This window comes from Prionailurus viverrinus, chromosome A2 (assembly GCF_022837055.1).
Source record: "Prionailurus viverrinus isolate Anna chromosome A2, UM_Priviv_1.0, whole genome shotgun sequence".
In the NCBI taxonomy this organism is placed as follows: Eukaryota; Metazoa; Chordata; class Mammalia; order Carnivora; family Felidae; genus Prionailurus; species Prionailurus viverrinus.
This window is the reverse complement of record NC_062562.1, coordinates 26,264,981-26,285,284: the sequence shown is the minus strand read 5'-3', so window position 1 is coordinate 26,285,284 and position 20,304 is coordinate 26,264,981. Positions and strand designations below refer to the sequence as shown.

Here is a 20,304-nt window from a genome sequence, read left to right as displayed (position 1 = left end):
TAAGTATGGCTACTCCAGCTTTCTTTTGGTTTCCAGTCGCATGATAAATAGTTCTCCATCCCCTCACTCTCAATCTAAAGGTGTCCTCAGGTCTAAAATGAGTCTCTTGTAGACAGCAAATAGATGGGTCTTGTTTTTTTATCCATTCTGATACCCTATGTCTTTTGGTTGGCGCATTTAATCCATTTACATTCAGTGTTATTATAGAAAGATACGGGTTTAGAGTCATTGTGATGTCTGTATGTTTTATGCTTGTAGTGATGTCTCTGGGACTTTGTCTCACAGGGTCCCCCTTAGGATCTCTTGTAGGGCTGGTTTAGTGGTGACAAATTCCTTCAGTTTTTGTTTGTTTGGGAAGACCTTTATCTCTCCTTCTATTCTAAATGACAGACTTGCTGGATAAAGGATTCTCGGCTGCATATTTTTTCTGTCTAGCACCCTGAAAATCTCGTGCCAATTCTTTCTGGCCTGCCAAGTTTCAAAAGAGAGATCAGTCACGAGTCTTATAGGTCTCCCTTTATATGTGAGGGCACGTTTACCCCTTGCTGCTTTCAGAATTTTCTCTTTATCCTTGTATTTTGCCAGTTTCACTATGATATGTCGTGCAGAAGATCGATTCAAGTTACGTCTGAAGGGAGTTCTCTGTGCCTCTTGGATTTCAATGCCTTTTTCCTTCCCCAGTTCAGGGAAGTTCTCAGCTATTATTTCTTCAAGTACCCCTTCAGCACCTTTCCCTCTCTCTTCCTCCTCTGGGATACCAATTATGCGTATATTATTTCTTTTTAGTGTATCACTTAATTCTCTAATTTTCCCCTCATACTCCTGGATTTTTTTATCTCTCTTTTTCTCAGCTTCCTCTTTTTCCATAACTTTATCTTCTAGTTCACCTATTCTCTCCTCTGCCTCTTCAAGCCGAGCTGTGGTGGTTTCCATTTTGTTATGCATTTCGTTTAAAGCGTTTTTCAGCTCCTCGTGACTGTTCCTTAGTCCCTTGATCTCTGTAGCAAGAGATTCTCTGCTGTCCTGTATACTGTTTTCAAGCCCAGCGATTAATTTTATGACTATTATTCTAAATTCACTTTCTGTTATATTATTTAAATCCTTTTTGATCAGCTCATTAGCTGTTGTTATTTCCTGGAGATTCTTCTGAGGGGAGTTCTTCCGCTTGGTCATTTTGGATAGTCCCTGGAGTGGTGCGGACCTGCAGGGCACTTCCCCTGTGCTGTAGTGTATAACTGGAGTTGGTGGGCGGGGCCGCAGTCAGACCTGATGTCTGTCCCCAGCCCACCGCTGGGGCCACGGTGAGACTGGTGTGTGCCTTCTCTTCCCCTCTCCTAGGGGCGGGATTCACTGTGGGGTGGTGTGGCTCGTCTGGGCTACTTGCACCGTGCCAGGCTTGTGATGCTGGGGATCTGGCGTATTAGCTGGGGTGGGTAGGCAAGGTGCTCGGGGGCAGGAGGGGCAGGCTTAGATCGCTTCTCCTTAGGTGATCCACTTCAGGAGGGGCCCTGTGGCAGCGGGAGGGAGTCAGATCCGCTGCCGGAGGTTTGGCTCCGCCGAAGCGCAGAGTTGGGTGTTTGCGCGGAGCGAGCAAGTTCCCCGGCAGGAACAGGTTCTCTTTGGGATTTCGGCTGGGGGATGGGCGGGGGAGATGGCGCTGGCGAGCGCCTTTGTTCCCCACCAAACTGAGCTCTGTTGTCAGGGGGCTCAGCAGCTCTCCCTCCCTTTGTCCTCCAGCCTTCCCGCTTTCCGAGCCGAGCTGTTAACTTATGACCTCCCAGACGCTAAGTCGCGCTTGTTGTGGGAACACAGTCCGTCAGGCCCCTCCGCTTTTGCAAGCCAGACTCGGTGGCTGTGCTTGGCCGGCGAGCCGCCCCTCCGCCCCGGCTCCCTCCCGCCAGTCCGTGGAGCGCGCACCGCCTCGCTGCCCTTCCTACCCTCTTCCGTGGGCCTCTCGTCTGCGTTTGGCTCCGGCGACTCCGTTCTGCTAATCCTCTGGCGGTTTTCTGGGTTATTTAGGCAGATGTAGATGGAATCTAAGTGATCAGCAGGACGTGCGGTGAGCCCAGCGTCCTCCTAAGCCGCCATCTTGCCCGACCTATTTATTTATTTTGAGAGAGAGAGCATGTGCACGAGCAGGGGAGGGGCAGAGAGAGAGAATCCCAAGCAGGCTCCACACTGTCAGTGCAGAATCCAATGCTGGGGGCTCCATCCCACAAACTGTGATATCATGACCTGAACTGAAATCAAGAGTCAGATGCTCAAATGACTGAGCCACCCAGGCACCCCAGGAATCTATCATTTATTTTTGAGTCTTGATGTATTTGATTTCCTCTTTAATATCTCATTAGCATTTCTTTTCTTTCAGGCATATAACATACCTATTCAACAATTCTATACATAACTCAGTGCTCGCTATGATAAGTGTAGTCACAAACTGTTACCATAAAACATTATTATAATATTATTGCCTTCTCTATGCATTATTTTTCACCTCTTTGACTTATTTATTTTATAACTGGAAGTTTGTACCTCTTAATTTCCTTTATTTTGCCCAAACTCCCCTCTGGCAATTATCAGTCTTTTCCCTGCATTTAAGAGTCTGTTTAGATTTGTGGGAGTTTTTGTTCATTTGTTTTGTTTTTTAGATTCCATATATAAGTTAAATCATAGGGTTTTTGTCTTTTTCTGACATATTTCACACAGCATAATGTTCAATGGACCCTCCAGGTCAATCCACGTTGTTGCAAATGGCAACATATCATTCTCTTATGCTTCAGTAATATTTCATTATATATACTGCAATGTATATGTGTGTGTGTGTTTGTGTGTGTGTGTGTGTGTGTGTGTATTTACATTATATATATACCACATCTTCTTTATCCATTCATTTATCAATGGACACTTGGGTTCCTTCCAATCTTAGCTATTGTAAATAATTCTGCAATAAACATAGGGTGCATATATCTTTTTGAACAAGCTTTTTTTAAATTCCAGTATAGTTAACATACAGTGTTATATTAGTTACACATTATTAGCATTTCTTTTAGACCATCTCAGAACACAAGTATTCAATCCATCCCTCAGTGTTACAATTAAAGGCAGTATTTCATTTAAACCAAAAAAAAATAGAGATCAGTTATATCTGTTTTCAACTAACCTGCAAAGTTGCTATGGGGAAAAAGGGTTAGTCTCAACCTGATTGCAGAGAGCTGCACTAGGACTAGAAGAAGGCTCAAGGCAGGCAGATTGCAGTCAAAATACAAGCAAAGGCTTGAATTAGAACCAACTGGAAATGGAGTATTCCATCTTGTGAGCTAGGAATTCCTGGTCATTTGATGTGCCTTGCCATTCTTTGGGGATGTTGTAAAAGAATTTGAGCTCAGATTTTAGAAACAAGTTATTTGGCACAACTTTCTGTCTCATGGGGCCCCTTCTATTTCATGAAATCCTGGTCTATGGCTAGCTCTACTCACCACTCATCTGTGTGAGTATTTTGCATGTGTTAAATATGAACCGATATATTTACATACACGCCACCACAGTACACAAAGCAGCCTTTTGGTGACACCTAATTTCCAACCAATTTCCATGTGTAAATAATTACCCTTGAGAGTGATGTCTTTGATGAATCAGAAACTGCTGGCAGCTGCTGGCAGCCTGTGTGGGGCAGCAATAATAAAACAAAAAGGTCAAAGGCAGGTGAAGAAATATACAGATATACCATCATTCTGGTAGTAAACTCCAAACACTTTTCTTTTCCCTTATTTCTCTTGGTAAATTTATAAAGTGATCTTTTACAGTACCAATATTCTCTCCCCCATCAATGTTCCAGGTGAAGTGTTACTGAGGTATACTGGTGGCCAAAGAAAGACATTTTTATGTAGCTGAATGCCAAGATATTTTTACACAGCTGTCCTTTTGGTGCCAAAATGAGTGGTATGAGTTAGAATGTAAAAACATTATTAAAAATTAAAAATATCATTTTTAATAATAATACTATATTGAGAGAGGCTCACTTCACCCCCATCCTAACTTGCCCCTAATCCCCACTCCATCCCCGAGTATCCAAAACCTCACTTGGAGATGGAGGAAAACATGGAGTCAGGCTCAGGGTTGGATGGAGAAACAGACACTGAATGAAGCTCAAGGGCGGAGTTCAGGGATAAGAGTGTGTATTGTGGAGTGGGTGAGGTGAGGAATAAGGTAAGACCAAAGAATGGAATAAAGATGTCTAATGAAGATGTTACTTTATAATCTGTAAAATCTTAACTCAAGTTTAAAGGTCCCCTTTTCAACTTATGTCTAAATCAACTGCTAACCCACCATCTTAGAGAAGCAGGGAAGCTTCCACAGAGATTTTTGCTGATGCTTCTTTGAACTCTGCGGTCCCTTCCAAAATGTGCCCTATTCAGAGTGTGGCTGAGAGATGATATCCCATCACTGGACTGACTGGGAGTGGTAAAACTAGAGGAGAAGAAGCTCATCTATTCCTCTCCCTGAAAATAAATGGATCTCAACCACCGTACTATTGGATAGATTTGTCACTTAAATTGTCAACACTCATGAGTTCCGGGCTTTGGGGAACCCTAAAACCCCATTGCTATTTATTTGATTTAACAAAATTCCCTTTAGTCCTCTTAGAAGAACTTTGTTCTGTACAATACTAAAATGAATGGAAAGTAAATGGGATTTGATAGTCTTGACAATTTTGCAACATGTTTTGAGATATGCAGAGAGATTCCAAGTGGCTGGTTTGGGAATGCAGTTAGTGACAGTAGATGAATCTGTAAGAACCCAAGTATTATTCTTCGTCTTATTCACTGCCTAATTAATATATGCTAGAGGGAAGATGAATGAGCAGAAAATATAAAGGAATGTGAGAGCTAATAATACCGATCCAGTTGTTGGGTTAGTCCAAATCTAGAGCAGTCAATAGTCCAATGAACAGTGCCCAAAGAACTTTGGTTAATTTAAACTACTGCCTGCAGATGTCATCTTCCAAGGAGGTCTAATATTGTAAAAGAGCTTAGATGAAGTAATGGAAAAGGACATGATACAAAATTTTGACTGGATTCCATGAGTTTCACAATTATAAAGCATTCATATCTTGAAATCAAAAAGCTGATGAAATTTATGGAAATTCATTATTCTTACAGATTGTAATAATTATTAATAAAATATGAATATATTTTACTTACATATTCATAAAGTTTATTGTTAGGATAATTAAATACCTAATTCTTGTTAGATACAGTATCTAAGTCAAATAATCAAACTTTTGAATTTTTCACACTCATGGGTTTTAAAGGTAAAAACAGTCAAAAATCTGTCCCTAAGAATTGTGAATGGTACTATATGCAACTGAAACAGCTAAAGCTATGAGAAACTATGTTCTTCTGAATATAAAGGTATATATGTATCCAGGTAAATGTAATATGCAACAATGATCTGAGTTTGCTTTAGGGCTCCCACATTTATTATATTATAATAAGGTACATATTATAATATATATCATAGTATGTACTATGTGTATATATGTAATATAATAAACATTATATTATATAATATATAATAAAATCCCATTTTAACACAAATTTACTGAATTATGCTTTTCTACATGATTATAGATTATGTGTATATATGTAATATAATAAACATTATATTATATAATATATAATAAAATCCCATTTTAACACAAATTTACTGAATTATGCTTTTCTACATGATTATAGATTATGAGCATTTATATGTGTTTTTCTATTTCTTTAGTCCTATGGAGTTTTTCTCTTTCATTTTCAGACATTTTTGTTTCTTTATAAATGATTTTCTTCAGCATGATGGACTTTCACTTTCAATTATTGATGTATTTGATGTTACATTAGCATTTCTTTTGCATATTCTCAGAAGTTCTCAGGGTTAAGCATTATACAGTTCTCAAAACTTTAAATTTGTTTTTTTACATTTATTTATTTTTGAGAGACAGAGACAGAGCACAAGTGGGGGAGGGTCAGAGAGAGAACGAAACACAGAATCCGATGCAGGTTCCAGGCTCTGAACTGTCAGCACAGAGCCCAATGCAGGGGCTTGAACTCACCAACTGTGAGATCATGATCTGAGCTAAAGTCGGACTCTTAACCGAGCCACCCAGGTGCCCCTATGGTTCTGGGCAACCAGAACCATATGAGTTCTTAAAACTTTTAAATCTTTCATTACATAAGTGAAAACTGAAAATACCTAAAATTCTTTTAGTAAAATTCTTCATAAACACACTTAATTCTGATAAACATGCCTATACATTATATTAACTTCAAAATCTATGACATCTGTTAAATTTTCACCTTTTGACCTTATTACTCAGAAATTTATATAATTCTTAAAGCAGTCACTACTTTTCACCCGTTGATGTCAACACTTGAAAGTTATTAGATATGACTTTCATAAATTACTAAATATAAAAACCATAAAGTTACAGGGTGCCTGGGTGGTCCATTCGGTTAAGCGTCCAATTTTGGCTCAGGTCATGATCTCACAGTTCATGAGTTCAAGCCCTGCATCAGGCCCTCTGCTTCAGCACAGAGCCTGCTTCAGATGCTCAGTCTCCCTCTCTCTCTGCCCCTCTCTGGTTCATGCAGGTGCACTCTTTTCTGTCTCTCTCAAAAATAAATAAACATTTAAAAAAATTTTAAAGACAAGCATAGTTAAATCTTGGAGAAACAAGTTTAAGATTTTTGTTAATGATGCTTGTCTTTTGTTTTAATTAAAATATTATATCTACCTCAAGGAATAGGAGCCTGTCAAAGACAGAGTATCAGAGTCCCAATGGGGAACCAGAGTACTAAGTAGGGCAACTAATGATGACATACCAAGTTGTATGAGTTTATTCAACCCTTCAAGCTCCTTCTGGACATAACAGACAATTTTGTGGAAGCACAACTAAATTCAGACACCACTGACTGGTATGGCTAAAGTGTAGAATATTTCTCCTACCTTCATTAGAACGAGCTCAGAATCTGAGCCTCCAGGAGGAAAGTGTCAAAAAGTAGAGTAGACAAGGACTGGGAAAAGTAAACTTTGATGGAAAACAAAACAACAATGCCTAGAGAAAAATCTGGTGATAACCAATGCTAAAAAATTTGCCTCTTGAAAATAAAGCACTGACCCACTCATCCATGAGATCCTTGCAAAATGTGATTACACTTCCCTGACCCCACCCACCTTCCCTTCATTGTACTCCCTCTAACGTCTTCTCTGCCCCAGAATCTATAGAAAGGATTAGGGCTTTGGGCTAAAATATTGTCTTAGAACTTTTTTTTTTTTTTTTTTTTTTTTTAAATTTTTTTTTCAACGTTTATTTATTTTTGGGACAGAGAGAGACAGAGCATGAACGGGGGAGGGGCAGAGAGAGAGGGAGACACAGAATCGGAAACAGGCTCCAGGCTCCGAGCCATCAGCCCAGAGCCCGACGCGGGGCTCGAACTCACGGACCGCGAGATCGTGACCTGGCTGAAGTCGGACGCTTAACCGACTGCGCCACCCAGGCGCCCCTGTCTTAGAACTTTTAATCCCAATGTTTTATAGGTATAGAGCATCCCACTAGTCTACAATAAGATTTGTTTTCTGCATTAGTTCATTTCATGGGTGTGTTCATTTTATAAAATCATGAATCAAACCCCTTGAAATATTAATGGTATAAAACTCTATGTATATTCATGGTGGTTATATATATAAGGGACTGTCAGATCCCAACCCCAATTATGTGTACTTACTGAAAACACATTCACAAATGAGTAGAACTCAAGATCATAAGTTCTATTAATTTTAATGCTCCCAAGATGAGTCAGAATTTTTAAAGAAAATGGCTCATTTGCTTGGATCCTTAGCTCTGGAAGTTGTTTTAAATTAGTGAAATTGGTTGTCCTGAAATGTTTAAGTTGATGTAGAGTTTTTCTTTCCACTTCTGAGGATTCTTCCCAGTGATTAAAGAGGTTTTTTATTTTAATATTAAATAAAAATTTGCCCTCAATAACTTTTAATATTTTAATAGAATATGCATGCCTTTCCTAACATTAGTCAGTTCAAAATGATGTATAAACTATTATAGATTGAATTTCATTACTATTCTAATTTCTCAATGAGCTACAGTATTATTTCCCCACTGCTCAAATCTAAAATATTATGTGACAATAAATATTTAAGAGGATGAATTCCACAGCAATTTTGGTTAATAGAATTCACCATAACTAAGAAAATTATTATAATAAATATGTATTAAGATCCATTTCACCAAATCCCAGAATATTAAACATTTACAAATGCCCCTAAAATTTAAATAAAATATTTAAAGAATGCAAACTTGTAAAATTTGTCATCCAGACAAATAATGCACAAATGTGAGTTGGTTTAGAAACACATAGAGAAATTTCATAATCACTAATACTTAACTTTCTACTCACAGTTCAGATAAATGTGACTCTGCAAAAAAAAAAAAATATATATATATATATGTTAAGAAAATTGTGATATAGCTTGGCATGACATTTTGCTTGTCTCTTTTTACTCATATAATAACTATTCATTCAATGAGTAAATATACATCTGTATATATAATAATATATATTCAGTAATAATTTCAAAATTAGTCAGAATAATATATATTCAGTAATAATTTTGATATTGATTCATGTTGAAATGATAATATTTTGGATGTACTGAGTTAAATAAAATATATATTCAAGTTAATTTCATGTGTTTCTTTTCACCTTTTTATATGGATACTAGAAAACTTTAAATTATATATGTGGCTCTCATTATATTTCTACTGGATAGTGCTGGTCTAAGGGAAACTGATAATAAATGTATACATAAAAAATAATTATAAAATTTATTTTATTTAAAAAGGTATTCTGAATCTGATCATCAGAAAATCATGACAGAGCATGTAGTAGGATGAATAAAGACCATCCCAAGATATCAAATCCTAAAGCCTAAAACTTTTAAATGTTATCTTATTTGGAAAAAGGATATTTACAGGCATTATTAAAGGATTTTGAGTTGAAATTACCCTAGATTGTCTTAATGGGTCCTAAGGTATTCAAAAGTATCTTTATAGGAGAAAAGCAACACAGAAGAGAATAGGTAATATGACTATGGAGGCAGACTTTGGAGTGATGTGACCACAAGTCAAGGAATGTTGACAGCAACCAAAATCTGGAAGAGACAATGAGTCTCTAGAATCTCCACATAGAGTTTAGCCATGCCAACACCTTGATTTTGGAATTCTGGTCTCCAGAACCATGAAAGAATACATTTCTGCCTTAAGCTGCCTAGTTTGTGGTAGTTTGTTATAACATCCACAGAAACTAATACAGAGCATAATGGTGGGAAGAGGTCATTTGGAGTGGCATTTAAAGTAAATAGGGAGAAGAGGCTCCTTGAATGGAATGATCAGGGAAAGTCTATCTGAGAAAGCTATATTTAAGTGAGATTTAACGAATAAGAAGGTACTGACCATTTGAAGATATTGAGGAAAGGATTGCAATCACAGGGAACAACATATGGGCAGGCTCTGAGATGAGAAAAAGATTCATTTCTTCTAGGAACAGAAAAGAGGCAAAAATTTCTGAAACATGGCGAGCAAAGGAGAACATGACTCAAGAAGAAAATGGAGAGGTAAGCAAAAGGTATCCAGGACCACGTTTGCCATGATGAGGAGTATGGATTTTATTTTAATTGTAACAGCTGTATTAAGTGGGGAAGTATCATGGTTAGATTTATGTTCAGAGAAAGACTTTTGTGGCTGATTTGTAAAGAATATATTAAAGGGTAACAAGTATAGAGCAGGAAAATAAATTAGAAGGCTGATGTAGTAGGCCAGGCAATAGATGTTGATAATCTGGACCAAGTTGCTGGTAGTAGAGATGGTGAAAACCAGAAAAATTTAAGATATATTTTGAATACTGAATGTGGGGAAATTGTATGAATTGGGTATAGTGAGTGAAAGTACACAGAATAAAATATAACTGCTAGGTTTCTGAAATAAACAACTAAGTTGATTATTGATGGGTAAGACTGGAAGGCAAGGAGTTTCACAAAAATTTATGAGTTCAGTTCAAGTCATGTTAATTCTGAAATTCGTGTGAGATACCAAGTTTATACCAAGCAGAAGTATATACAAATTTATGTATGAGTTTTGAGGTCCAAGGTGAACACTAAGTTCAAAATATAAATTTGGAAGTCATTAGTCAGTAGTGGTCTGTAAATCCATGGGCATGGATAAGATTACCTAAAGAAAGAGCATAAAGAGAAATGTCTGGGTGGCTCAGTTGGTTGAGCATCCAACTGTCAATTTTGGCTCAGGTCATTGTCCCAGGGTTGTGGAATCATGTCCCACATCGGGCTCTACTCTGAGCTTGGAGCTTGCTTAAGACTCTCTCTCTCTCTCACTCTCACTCTCTCGCTGTCTCTCTCTCTCTCTCTGTGCCCCTTCCACTATTCATGCGCTCTCTCTCTCTCTCTCTCTCTCTCTCTCTCTCTTTCTCTCTCTCTAAAATGAAATAATTTTTTTTAACAAACAGCATAAAGATATAATAGAGGGAAACTAGGATTGAGCACTGAGGAACTCTAGAAATTAGATAGGAAATGCCACGGAAGAAGACTGAGCAGAAAAGGCAATGAAGGAAGAAAAGAGACCAGAAATGTGCAGTATCACAGAAGCCAAAAGGGAAGACTAATCTGAAGAAAAGAAACATTCACTACAACAAATAGTGCTGAGAGCTGAGTAGGAATAATGAGAGGAAAATGGCCACTGGATTTGACAAAATGGAGGTCAATGGAGATTATATCAAGATCAGTCTTCATAAAATGGTTAGAGCAGAAGTCAGATTGTTGAGTTGAAGAGTAAAGAGATTGGTTTTGGTGTATGATCTGAGGTAAAGATCCAATTTTACTGTTTTCAGTAGGGATAAACAATTAACCTCAAAAGCAGGTAAACCTGAGGAATACATTTTATAGTGATGCATAGTTATGTGGAAAATTATTTGAAAAGTAAAGGAATTACAAATACAAAATGTAGGCAGGTAGTTAACTCTTGATGAGGAAACAAAGGGATAGAATTCAGGTCATTCAAGCATCCTCAAAGGAATTGATAATGTTCTGGTCACTAAGTTTATCATAAAAGTTTATTGCATAATTATATTCATAACCTACATCACAGTCTTGTATTTTTATATATAAAATACAATATATACACAAAGGATTATGGGAAACTGATGGAGCAGGAAGCATGAAGAATTGGCCTTCCCACCTAGACAATAGTTTTGCTGGCAGAATCTATCTGATACAGCAATTTTGGAACTCTAGAGTTTATTGGGTTTTCAACTTCCAGAGGAAGTCTTGGACAGTAAATTAGTTAATTTTAATTTATTTTAGCTCTTAGCTCAGCAGCAGCTATCCATTCCCTACTCACCAACTCTGTGGCAGGCAGCCATGTGCATGGTCCTAGAGCAGCTTGCAAATAACCTATGGAAGTAGGGTAGACAACAAGGACCCTGTCCTCCAAATAACAGGGATCTATGTTCTGATCACTGATATCTGCTTATGATCACAGAGGCACAGACACAAAGGCAGGCAGCCATTGTTGAACTTCCTCCTCATGGTTGCAAGTTCCTTTCCTTCAGAATAAAGCAACTTCCAAGGGGATTTAAAAAGCCAGTGCCTTTTATCTCCCTTCATTTTTCCCTTTCTGAGAGTCAAACATAAAATACCAGGACATTAAAAAAACAACTGCATATACCAGATATATTGGAAAATCATCATTCAAGCTCAAGGAAAAGTGCAGGCTCAGAAAAGACCAGAGAAAACCCTAAATTTACACCTTAAGGTGATCTCTGGCACAGAGACAGCCTACAAAAAAAAAAACAAAACAAAACAGAAATAGCAAACCCTGAGGAAGGGGGAGAATCTGATGACCATCATTGCCACATTATTAAATTCAAATGTCCGGTTTTCAACAACAACAAAATCACAAGGCATACAAAGAAACAGGGAAGTGTGGACCATTAAAAGGAAAAAGTAAATCAATAAAAAGTAAACCAACTATCTCTGAGAGAGACCAGGTGGTGGGCCTGCTAGACAAAGACTTTGAACAACTGTCTTAAAGATGATCAAAGCACTAAAGGCAGTTGTTAAGGAAGTCAATAAAATGATCTAGCAACAAAATGAAAATATCAATAATATATAGGAAAACCTAGAAAGAAACCAAAAATAAATTCTAGAGCTGAAAAGTGCAATTACTGAAATCAAAAATTTACTAAAGTGATCCAAAGGCAGATATCAGCAAGCAAAAGAAGAATCTGTGAACTTGAATGTGGGGAAATGAAAATAATCAAGGCTGAGAAACAGAAAGAAAAAAATATGGAATAAAAATTAAGAGAGCTTGTAGGATTTATGAGACACCATTCAGCAGACCAACATGCAAATTGTAGGCCCAGAAGGAGAAGACAAGAGAAAGGGAGAGAGAAATTGGTGGTCAAAAACTTCCTAAATTTGATTAAAGATACGAATATAAACAACAAAAAAGCTCAACAAATTCCAAGTATGATGAATTCAAAGAGATCCTCAGAAAGACACATCATAATCAAAATGTCTAAACACAAAGACAATCTTAAGAGCAAGAATTAAGAATTTAAGAAACTCCCCACATATAGGAGATCTTCAATAAGATTATCAGAGATTTTTCATCAGAAATTTAGGAGGCCAGAGGCAATGGGCTGAAATAAGAAAAAAATTGACAACCAAAAATCCTATATCTAGCAAAAGTGGACTTCAACCATGAAGGAGAAATCAAGACATTTCTAGATAAACAAAAGCTGAAGGAATGTGTTACCACTCCACCTGCCTTGCAAGCAACACCAAAGGGAGTCCTGGAGGCTAAAGTGAAAAAATACTAGACAGTAACAAAAAACCGTATGAAGAAATAAAGATCCCAGTAAAGGTAAATACATGGGAAATTACCAAAGCTCGTATTATTGTAAACACAGATTGTAACTCACTTTTTGTTTTCTACATGATTTAAAAGACACTTTAAAAACATTAATCTAAAAGCTATTATTATTGTAACTTTGGTTTATAACTTGATATTTATTAGGGTTTTTTTTTAAATAATTTAGAGACTAATGAATTTTTTAAAAACAATTATTGTTTACATTTTAGACATACAATGTTTAAAAATGTGATTCAGTGACATCAATAACTGAAAGGGATAAAGAAAGGGCCACAAATGAGCAGAGCTTTTGCATATTATTGAAGTTACATTTGTAGAAATTCATATTATAGCGTTAAATTTTTAGGATTTTAAGTGTAATCCCCATGGTAAGTACAAAGAAAATAGTCATGGAATATACATAAAAGAATGAGAAGAAAATTTAAATATCTCACTGCAAAAAAAACAAACAACTAAATGGGAAAGAAGATAGTAATTCAGACAATGAGGACAAAAATCCTACAAAGCATACAGAAGACAAATAGCAAAATGGCACAAGTTCCTCTGTATTAGTAATTACTTTAAATGTAAATGGATTAAATTCTCCAATTAAAAGTCAGAGATTGGCAGAATGGGGGCAGGGTGAACAAACAAAAACTATGATCCAACCAGATACTGTACAAGACAGTTACTGTAGATCCAAAGATACAAACAGGTTGAAAGTGAAAAGATGGAAAAAGATATTCCATGCAAATAGTAACCAAAAGAGAGTAGGCTAATGATACTAATATCAGACAATATAGATTTTAAATTTAAAAAAATAGCTTATAAGATACAAAAAAGGATATTACATATTAGCAAAAGGTTCAATAAAGCAAGAAGATACAACTATAAACATTTGTGTACCTAATAACAGACCATCAAAATGAAGGAAATAAAAACTGACAGAATTGAAGGGAGAAAACAGTTCTACAATAATGGTTGGAGACTTCAGCATTCCACTCTCAATAATGGACAGAACAATGAAACAGAAGATAAGTGAGGAAAGACTCAACTTACTAAAATCAGAAATGGAAGTGAGGACATTACTACTTATTCAACAGAAATAAAAAGAATTTAAGAGAGTACTACAGTAAATTATATTCCAACAAATTAAATAAGGTAAATAAAATGGACAAATTCCTAGAAACACAAACCTACAAAAACTGAATCACAGAGAAATAGGAAACCTGAATACATCTGTAATTGGTAAGGGGAATAAATCAGTAGTATAAAAAAGTTTCTAGTAAAGAAAAGTCCTGGAGTTGATGGATTCACTGGTGAGTTCTACAAACATTTAAAGAATTAACACTAATTCTTCACAAACTTTTCTTAAAAACTGCAGAGGAAGGAACACTTCCTTACTCATTCGATGAAGTGAGCATTGCCCTGATACCAAAGCCAGACAAAGACACTATTAGAAAAGAAAACCACAGACCAATATTCTTTATGAATATTGATGTAAAAATCCTCAACAGAATACTAGCACATTAATGCAGTAGTATATCAAAAGGATCATATACCATGATCAAGTGGGATATATTCCTAGAAGTGTTCAACATATTAAAATTGATCAATGCAATGTCCCATATTAGCAGAATGGAGGAAAAAAGCACATGACTATCTCGATTGATACAGATAAGGAATTTGACAAAATTCAACAAACTTTCATGATGAAAAATACTCAAAACAACTAGACTTGGAAGAAACTACCTCAGTATAATAAAAGCCATATGTGAAAAAGCCACAGAAAACATCATACTCAAGGTGAAAAACTGAAAGCTTTTCCTCTAAGATCAGGACCAAGGCAAGAATTCCCACCAAGGATTGCTGAAGATGCAAAGAAACACACACAAAAAACTAAATTCTGGAAGTGATAAACCCATCCAGGAGAAAACAGATTCATAGTTTCTTTACTTCCTGGCAAAATATCAAGAAGAACATAAATCTGCCAGTGATAGAGTGAAGTAGCTAAACTTTTATCAGCTCCTTGAAGATTGGTGTGACAAGTTTGATCTTGAGGAACCCTAATCACAAGGAAGTTTTCTCCAACTTGTCAATTCTTTACCATGGGGTTTAATTGAGTGTTGAGACTGGATGTAGGTCAGGAGAGATAATAGAAACTTCACCAAATACAAGTACCAGCAATGGCTCACTGAATACTGGTGGTAAGATAGGAGAATGAAGAGAAGTCACTCGAGATCTTCACCAAGTAAAGGTAGTGGATGCCAAAAGTTGAGAGAAGGACAAAATACCAAAGGAAACCTCTAAAACATTATGCTAAGTGAAGGAAGCCAGACACAGTTCACATATTACATTTAATCTTTGAAAAACATTGGTTTGGGACACCTGGGTGGCTCAGTGAGTTAAGCGTTCAACTTCAGCTCAGGTCATGGTCTCACAGTTTGTGGGTTCAAGCCCCATGCTGGGCTCTGTGCTGACGGCTCAGAGCCTGGAGCCTGTCTAGGATACTGTGTCTCCCTCTCTCTCTGCCCCTCCCCTGCTTGCTCTCTGTCTCTATCTCTCTCAAAACTTAAAAAATTTAACTTAATAAACATAATCATGAGTTTGAATGGCATGGGTCCACTCATATATGTATTTTTTTCAATAAATATAGTAATTATAAGTGTATTTTCCCTTCCTTATAAGTTTCTTAATAACATTTTCTTTTCTCTAGCTTGCTTTATGTAAGAATACAGTATCTAATACATATAACAAACAAAATATGTGTTAAATGTTTATGTCAACAGTAAGGTTTCTGGTCAACAGTAGGCCATTAGTAGTTAAGTATTGGCAGAACCAAAGTAATACATGGATTTTTGACTATGCAGGGCGTCAGCATCCCAAACCCCCATGTTGTTCAGGGATTAATTGTATATGATTCCATTGACATGAAATACAAAGAGACAGAACACAAATACAAAGAGACAGAATGCATATTGGTGGTTGGCAGAGGCTAGGCAGACATACTAATAGAGAGAAACTGCTTAATAGATAAGAGGCTTTATTTAGGGGCAATGAAAATATTTTTGAACTAGGTGGTGTTTGCACAGCATTGTGAATGTACTGCCATTGCATTGTTCACTTTAAAATAGTTAATTTATAGATTGTGAATTTCCTATCAATTGATTTTTTAAGTAAGTAGATAAATACCTAAAAGCATATTTTTTAATCCCAAGGGAAATCCCTCCAAGCTACTCTGGGACCTTAACAGAGGGTACCACAGCAGTCCCCCAGGGGCAACTGGACAGCAAGGTGAAAAGGGTTGTAGAAAGCTGGGAGAAAGACTAGAGAGCAAAGAGGGCTCCCTGTGACATTTAAAGCTGGCAACTGGGGCCTCTAGAGAGTATCATCAAACTCCACAGAGAACATGTCTTGACCCTACCATGAAAACATCTGAAGCCAGTGATGACTGCATATAACTAAATGTGGGACAAAGCCCAGATCCAGCTCCACTACAGATCAGATTGATATAGTCCCTCATACTAACAGCCTGACAGAAGAAGCAACATTACTTTCATGGTGGTAAATAGTATTTATAATATCCTTTTAAATACAATGCCTGGCATAAAATAAAAAATCAGGGGTGACTGTGTGGCTCAGTCGGTTGAGCTTCTGACTTCAGCTCAGGTCATGATCTCGTGGTCCATGAATTCGAAGCCTGCGTCGGGCTCTGTGCTGACAGCTCGGAGCCTGGAGCCTACTTCTGATACTGTGTCTCCCTGTCTCTCTGCCCCTCCCCTGCTCACACTGTATCAAAAATAAATAAACATTTAAAAATAAAAAATCATAATATATGTGAAGGAGCAGGAAGTGTGTGACCCATGATCAAAAAAGAGAAAATAAGTAATAGAAGCAAATCTGGAGAGAGTTTATATATTTGTATTTATACAACAGAGATTTTAAAATAATTATGATTAATACATCAAAGAAACCAGTATAAAAGTTGGACAACATGTGTGAACAGAATGAAGAATTTTAGCAGAGATAGAAACTACACTCAAGAACCAAGTGGAAAAGCTGGTGGGGGCAAGAATTAAACTGTACTGACGTGAGGATCTTACATTGCTCAAGCCCTTTAAATATAAAGGATTTATCTTTAAACTGTATAATCTCTAGAGAAACCACTAAAAATACACAGAGGTATAGATTAAAAAGTCAATAGAGGAAATAAAAAGAAATACTAAATATAGTGATTCACCCAAAAGGAGCAAGAAAGGAGACATAGAAAAATAAGGAACAGGTAGGACAAATAGAATCAAATACCAAGATGATAGACTAAAACCCAACCATATAAACAATTACATTAACTTTAAGTGGACTAAGCACTCCATGTGACAGGCAAAGATGGTCAGACCTTTTTTTTTTAGAGAGAGAGAGAGAGTATGTATGGGGGGGGGGGAGAAGGGCAGAGGGAGAAAGAGAGAGAGAGAGAGAGAGAGAGAGAGAGAGAGAATCTTAAGCAGGCTCCACACTCAGCTCAGCACAGAGCCCAGTGTGAGGCTCAATCCCATGACTCTGGGATCATGACCTGAGCCAAAATCAAGAGTCACACACTCAACTGACTGAGCCACCCAGGCTCCCTGGTCAGACTGGATTTTAAAAAGCAAGACACGGGGGGTGGGAGGGAGGGGAGGGTGTGTGATGGATATTGAGGAGGGCACCTTTTGGGATGAGCACTGGGTGTTGTATGGAAACCAATTTGACAATAAACTTCATATATTGAAAAATAAATAAATAAATAAATAAATAAATAAAAAGGTAAACATAAAAAAGAAAAAAAAAGCAAGACCCTACACTTTACTGTTTGGAAGAAACATACTTTAAATATAAAACCCCAGGTAAGTTGAAAGCATAAGTTTATCATATATTCCCCATTATAAAAGTTATTAATTCAAATATAAAATATGCAAATATGTAAATAAAAAACTCAAAAATATTTCATTTAAAATCAATAGATAACAGCTTCATACCAGGGAACTAAGAAAAAGCTAAGAACATCCTGAGCTCTGCCCATTTTGAGACATAAAACTGAGAAAATAAAGGTCATATTCTCTCAAAAAATTCCCCTGAAGTCCTTGCCATGGAAACTGAATACAGGACTGGAAGATCCATTCTTATTGGCACCTAATAAAATAGCCTGAATTTTCATGATTTTACATATAAATGTAATATATGTATAGATACATATATATATACACACACATTTATACCTTTACACAAACACGTGTGTGTATGCATAACCCTCTCCCCTCCAAAACTACTAAGTGATTAAACAGTATCAGCCTGAGCTAATATTGACTCACAGGAAGTTCTCAGGCTTGAGTGAAAAACAGATCAGTTTTAGGACAAGACCCAGTACGAAAAGACTCTTCCCACAAAAGCGGTGTTCAATCTCTCCAATGGCCGCATGGTAAAGAGGACATAACATTCAAGCGTGCTGGTCCTACAGAGAGGGTACAGTACCAACACAATAACTATATAAACTTGGTGCTCAAGAAAGGACATAGAGCTTTAGCGATCCATAGGGCAACCTGCAGCACACCCCTAAGAAGAGCAATGCTTTACATAGACATTAATTGACAAAAAATCCCGGGACATAAAAGCCATAATTTGAATAAGTGCATGAACACATAACAGTATTCAGCTATAAGGGTCTGGAGGCAAGAACAGACCCGACCAATTAGAAAACGGAAGATAAACAGAATATACTGTAACACAACATTCACTTAGCCATAGTTGTTAGGGTTATCACCAGTTACCTTAATAAGGAAGAATTCATCAACAAAATCAGAACCCACTTGTATATTTAATTGTATATATTTATCAGAATGGGGATTCAAATATATTCAACAAACAACAGTTACCATTAAAGAGAAGTGTCTGAATTGCATGGGCCCTAATTATTTCTCTATGGGTATGTGACATATTGTATATTTTAAAAACTTGGCCACACACATGACGGTGGGGGTGGGGAGAACTAAATCATAAGAGCATCAATAAGCATGTCCAAAACTATTTAGAACCTTGTAACATATCTGATAACTGATAGAAAATGTGTAATATATCAACAAAATGTGAAAGCAAATTACACTGTAATCCCTCAGATGTTAAAGTATTTACCTAAGTCATACACATTTACCTAAGTCATATTTTACCCCTTCATATGTCAGGATTATACCTCTCAACTCTTAATTACATAAATTAGTACTAGCCCTTCATATCTCTGTAACATTGCCTTCAAATGGTTAAGAGGCATCCAGAGAATAGGGAACAAAAACATCATTGTTGAAAGGCTTTGGATTTAAAAGCCCACAGGGATGCATAAAGATGACACAGAGATCCATTTAATGGGACATTGTAAAATAGTAGGTGGTCCTTTGCCCCTGAAATATTTCACGGAACAGATCATTTTGAAAGAAGAGAAAAAGGCTTTGATATAAACTAATCGCAGGCGTGTATGAGAGAGAAAGAAAATACCTTTAGAAAAGATGTGAGAAGATAAGAAGCAAGAAACCAATTTTCCCAAGACAGAAGTCTGAACCAAAGTTGAGCTGCTTTCCCCCAAACTGACCTGAACTTATTAATGTCTTGAATCTGAACACTGGCACTGGAAATTTTAGAAGAGCTCATCGATTTTTAGCACTTGTGCTTGAGGCCAGAATGGAACAAGAACAGAAATAGAGCAGGTATGCTTCTTATATTTTTTTCCACCAATTAAAAATAAACCCAAAGTGAAGAACTACTTTTCTGAACCCTGAATCGCCTCTCAAGTTGGGACCTTTGCCTTCCTTTTACATTTCTCAAGACATTTACATTCTCACCCTACTGCCGTGGGAGGAAGTGTACACACGATCTGGGAAGAACTTGCTCTAAATTTTGAAACTGCATTGGTATTAAGGAAAGGTGGAGCCACTTAAATTCATGATAGTTTTTTTTTAATGTTTATTTATTTATTTTGAGAGAGAGAGGGAGAGAGAGAGAGAGAGAGAGAGAGAGAGAGAGAGAGAGTAGGGGAGGGGCAGAGAGAAAAGGAGAGACAGAATCCCAAGCAAGCTCCATGCTCTCAGCGCAGAGCCCGTCGCAGGGCTTGATCTCACAAATCATGAGGTCATGACCTGAGCCAAAATCACTCAACCAATTGAGACACCCAGGTGCCCCCATGCTAGTTTTTAATACATTTTTGAAATGTTACCAAAATAATTTTGCACTTATGGGGTGCCTGGGTGGCTCAGTTAATTAAGCATCTGACTTTGGCTCAGGTCATGATCTCACGGTTCATG

The 20,304-nt window shown here is 37.0% G+C and overlaps 2 long non-coding RNA genes across 2 annotated transcripts in view; one reads left to right on the top strand and one right to left on the bottom strand.

Moving 5' to 3' along the window:
• LOC125160323 (uncharacterized) overlaps positions 1-20,304 on the bottom strand; it is a 121,248-nt gene that overhangs the window by 57,773 nt on the left and 43,171 nt on the right. Inside the window, exon 2 of the long non-coding RNA XR_007150212.1 lies at positions 3,608-3,660. This is a non-coding gene — a long non-coding RNA (uncharacterized LOC125160323). The remainder of the gene's footprint in view (positions 1-3,607; positions 3,661-20,304) is intronic.
• LOC125160321 (uncharacterized) overlaps positions 9,295-20,304 on the top strand; it is a 31,842-nt gene continuing 20,832 nt past the window's right edge. The window contains exon 1 of the long non-coding RNA XR_007150210.1: positions 9,295-9,672. This is a non-coding gene — a long non-coding RNA (uncharacterized LOC125160321). The remainder of the gene's footprint in view (positions 9,673-20,304) is intronic.